A 5413-nucleotide genomic window follows, 5' to 3' on the forward strand; every position below is an offset into this window, starting at 1 on the left:
TCGGAGGATGTTCATTCAGTTGTTTAATGTTGTTGAAAAAAAGCAGATCACAGACATGGCACAAAACTAAAGTCATTTCAAATGGCAATTTTAGGGCTTTAAGAAACACTAAAAGAAATCAAGATAAAAAATGTGGTACTCAGTAAGGGTAATTTTTTTCAGACCAAGCAGAGGGAAAAAATTATGGAATCACTAAATTCTGAGGAAAAAATTATGGAATCACCCTGTAAATTTTCATTTCCAAAACTAACACCTGCATCAAATTAGATCTACTCGTTAGTCTGCATCTAAAAAGGTGTGATCACACCTTGGAGAGCTGTTGCACCAAGTGGACTGACATGAATCATGGCTCCAATACGAGAGATGTCAGTTGAAACAAAGGAGAGGATTATCAAACTCTTAAAAGAAGGTAAATTTTCACACAATGTTGCAAAAGATGTTGGTTGTTCACAGTCAGCTGTGTCTAAAATCTGGACCAAATACAAACAACATGGGAAGGTTGTTAAAGGCAAACATACTGGTAGAGAAAGGAAGACATCAAAGCGTCAAGACCGGACACTTAAAACAATATGTCTCCAAAACAGGAAATGCACAACAAAACAAATGAGGAACGAATGGGAGGAAACTGGAGTCAATGTCTGTGACCGAACTATAAGAAACCGCCTAAAGGAAATGGGATTTACATACGGAAAAGCTAAACATAAGCCATCATTAACACCTAAACAGAAAAAACAAGGTTACAATGGGCTAAGGAAAAGCAATCGTGGACTGTAGATGACTGGATGAAAGTCATATTCAGTGATGAATCGTGAATCTGCATTGGGCAAGGTGATGATGCTGGAACTTTTGTTTGGTGCTGTTCCAATGAGATTTCTAAAGATGACGGCATGAAGAGAACCTGCAAATTCCCACAGTCATTGATGATATGGGGCTGCATGTCAGGTAAAGGCACTGGGGAGATGGCTGTCATTACATCTTCAATAAATGCCCAAGTTTACATTGATATTTTGGACAGTTTTCTTATCCCAGCAATTAAAAGGATGTTTGGGGATGATGACATCATTTTTCAAGATGATAATGCATCCTGCCATAGAGCAAAAACTGTGAAAACATTCCTTGAAAGAAGACACATAAGGTCAATGTCATGGCCTGCAAATAGTCCGGATCTCAATCCAATTGAAAATCTTTGGTGGAAGTTGAAGAAAATGGTCCATGACAAGGCTCCAACCTGCAAAGCTGATCTGGCAACAGCAATCAGAGAAAGTTGGAGCCAGATTGATGATGAGTACTGTTTGTCACTCATTAAGTCCATGCCTCAGAGACTGCAAGCTGTTATTAAAGCCAGAGGTGGTGCAACAAAATACTAGTGATGTATTGGAGTGTTCTGTTGTGTGTTTGTTTTTCATGATTCCATAATTTTTTCCTCAGAATTGAGTGATTCTATAATTTTTTCCCTCTGATTGGTCAGAAAAAAATTACCCTTACTGAGTACCACATTTTTTTTCTTGATTTCTTTTAGTGTTTCTTAAAGCCCTAAAGTTGCCATTTGAAATGACTTTAGTTTTGTGCCGTGTCTGTGATCTGCTTTTTTTCAACAACATTAAACAACTGAATCAACATCCTCCGAGCCCGGCGATTCCATAATGTTTGCCAGGGGTTGTATAAACATGCATTATTTTTAATAGGAGTAACTTAAAAAAAAGGTAAAAATATTATTTTCTTCATAAATATAAATGACCGAGGCCAATCACAGTCTTGATTTACTTTCATTGTGACAGTTCTTACAACTTCTCTCTTTAGCAGTCAGAAGAGTTCTGATCATTGAAGGGACTACTGGGGTTTCTGGGGACAAAACCAGCCACTAATAATCAGAGTTCTGATCATGTTGTGTTCATAGACTCCGCTCTTCCCGAATATTAGATAGGTGGCGGCATGAGTCATTAAAAGGAGGTATTATCAGGAAAATACCTATTGTTTAAATTAGGATTTTATGTGAAATTTTTAAAAATGTTTGTTTTTTATTTATTTTTTTTAATTTTCATTTTTCATAATATTAAAAAAAAAAATCTGATATCTTGCAATGTTTCCTCTGGCCCAAAGGCCTAATATTAGACTTACATTTCCTTTTCTGTACAGAAGACTTTTCCGTACTCTCATTATAATCACAGACAGGATTACAATGAACGGTAACACAGTAATCACAGGATCCACCATTCAAAATAGGTGATGCCACAGCTCACTTCCTCCTCCTGTACAATAACTAATACCTACATGTGCAGCTCAGGGGCTTATCTAGCGGGCGGCAGGCAGGGCATTTGCCCCTGGCGCAGCTGGCAGGCCGCCTGATGCGTTGTTCCTTGGTGTCTTCCCAGCGGCTGCATTTTACCACCCCCGTAGTGAGAGTCAGCCGCTCTTTGAGCTGGCTGTCAAGCTGACAGCCAGTTCAGAGAAGGTGCAGCACGCCAGCTCCCACTGATCAATTGTACTTGCATCTTTCGGATGCGAGTACAATTGAACCCCTGACCGTCGGCATTTCCAGGTCAAGGCTACGTCCGCAGCGTGATCAGATCAAGTGATCACATTGCTGACATTACTCTTAGGCGCTGTGTAGGCGGCAGAAGTTTGGTGTGGAAAGTACCTATTGTAATTAGGGGAAGAGGGAAGAAATGTAAGTACACAGTATAGGGAGAGAGGGTGGGGGGAATGTATGCGGACACAGGATGGACAGCAATGGGGCATGGGTGCAGACAATATGGGGAGTGTATGGACGCAGTATGGGGAGCGAGGGGGAATGGGTGCGGACAGTGTGGGAAGCAAGGGGGGAGAAATTTGACAGTATGAGGAGTGAGAGTGTAAATTTGAGGACACCGCATGGGCAGCAAGGGGGCGGGATGAGTGCGGAAACAGTATGGGGAACAGGGGGGATGTGTCAGGAGACTATTGAGGGAATAGTGTGAGGAGACAGTATGTGATGAGAAAAATGTGAGGGGGCACAGAATAGAGACTAGTGTGGGGTCGCGGTATGGAGAAGGGGCAGTATGGGAGGGGGACATTGTGATGCCACAGCAAAGAAGAGACAGTATGGTAAGGAGGGGGAGTTTGAGGATGGAACAGAGAATAGAGACTGGGCCGTATAGGGGGACACAGTGTGAAAGGACAATGTGAATATGGGGCCCAGTATGGAAAGGAGAGGACAGTGTGGAGAGCATGTACCATAAGAGGAAAGTTTGTGGGTCATATTTTGTGCAGACAACACAATGAGGAGCATTAATTTATCCAGGGGCACAGCATAGGGCACTTATTTTTATTCAGTATCATTATAATGACACTGCTATTTTTAAGGGTATCATATGGGGATGTGCTGCACAAGATCAGAGAAGATGGAAGTCTTCCGAGACTAGCTGTGGCTGTGAAAAGTCATCATGGCGTCTAGACAAGATGAAGAAAGGAAAGAGAACAACTCAAATCAGAGACAACGTCATCTATAAGGTACCTGGATATAAATGTTTATTTATGATAATGCATGTGTCTCATCAGTACTGTGGTTCCTATATGGTCTTAAGTCTGATGATGGCTGATAAAAACAACTCCCAGTATCTCCTTACAATTGTTAAGAACGTACTGGGATTTCCAGGTTCATGTGTGTATATGGGTCTGACCTGACATCACGATTGATGTACCATGTACTGATGGTGGTTCTGATGCTGAATTAATGTACTGATAGTGGTTTCGGTAATGTATTCCTGTTTTGTTTGTTGTTCTTGTGATGTATTCTTATATTGATGAGGGTTTTGATGCTATGTTTCTATACGGATGGGGGTTATACAGATGAATATCTGTACTGGTGGTGGTTCTTATGAATATCTGGTGATGTATTTCTGTACTGATGAGGGTTGTTATGTGCAGGACCCCCTCCTGTACTTTGTCTACGTTTCAACTGACAGACATTTTTTAGCTGGATAAAAAAAAACTGCTTTGTCTGGCCAAAAAAATATATAACAGGTTCTGTTTTGTTTAAAATTGAAGTGTACGAAAAATGGATCACAATGGATGGTCATCCGTTATTTCAACCCTTAAAGGATCTAATTTTTAGCCCTGTGAAAGCCCAGAACACGAGAAGTGCTCAGAGACTCCACTTTTTATAACGAATCAGTTAAAAATTGAATAAGAATAGATGCAAACATAGACAAACATGACTATTTTCAAGCGGATCCTTTTAAAAAAAAAAAAAAAAAGATGGAACCATTTAAAGACAGAAACATTTGGTTTCCATTTTGCATCTATTTCTGTAACAGATTCCGTTTGCTTGTTGCTAAATTCATAAAACCATAGCCTTTATGTTTATTTACTAATGTGGACCACATGTACTAAAAAAATAACCCAATAGGATATCTAATATCTGATGTACAGAGTATGCTTTCCAGTGCCTATAAGGTATGTCCCAGTGAAGAAATAACTGTTTCACGCCCCCTGACGAAACTAGGACGAAACGCGCGTATGGGCGCCAGGACCACATGTCATTCAGTCTCTCATTCCAATATGTAAGTGCTTTTTCATTGTTTTACCTTAAACAGTTATTTCTCACACTGGGGCTGTTTATTTTTTTAATACATGCATATGGTCCACCATTGAGTTACTCTGCTTTTTATCTACAAGTGTGTCCTTTACTTGGATTATTTCAATAAAGGCTATAGGTTTATGAGACCTTAGAACACCATATATGTTTTCTTTTTGTTGGTATTTATTGTATTTAGGTGTGTTTCAGTTAAGAATATTCTAATCACTATTGTGCTCAGGTTTGTTGGTCCTGTGAGTTATTTTTCCATCATAGGAATTCTCACTGGTGATTATTTGCTACAATCTCATGTAGCATATAGTTGCAAATATTTTGTAGCATTCCGATGTCTGAATTGTAATATATGATACTAATTTTAACATCGTTACTTTGTGTTATATGAACCACATTCCCACTGATTACTTTAATACAAAGGAAAAATTTAGCTTTTTTTTTTGCACGCTATAAAATTTTTCATTTGTCGAATGTGTACTCTCTCCAACTGCAGAACATTCGGAACATGTTCGTATCTTCAAATTTCGAGCCACGCTCGATCACCCAATCACAGAAAGGCGCATGTCTACTGATTATTTGCATAGTCAGTCCTCATATTCTGAAGCCAGATCGCTCATTCAGCTAACGATCTCTTTTTACATCTTTTTTTTTTTGCTTGCCTAAATTATTTCATGGACATTAAATGAGCGTTTTTGGACAAATCATTCAGTCACTCAAGCCATTCAAATTACACAATTATCGTGAACGATAAGTCATAAACAACTGAATCTGAATTGAAAAAAAAACTAATTATAAACAATTGAATCTTAATGATTATCTGCCAGTATAAATTCATCTTAAGGT

This window comes from Phyllobates terribilis, unplaced genomic scaffold (assembly GCF_046119375.1).
Source record: "Phyllobates terribilis strain yellow unplaced genomic scaffold, ASM4611937v1 Scaffold_3__8_contigs__length_932513732, whole genome shotgun sequence".
NCBI classification, from domain to species: domain Eukaryota; kingdom Metazoa; phylum Chordata; class Amphibia; order Anura; family Dendrobatidae; genus Phyllobates; species Phyllobates terribilis.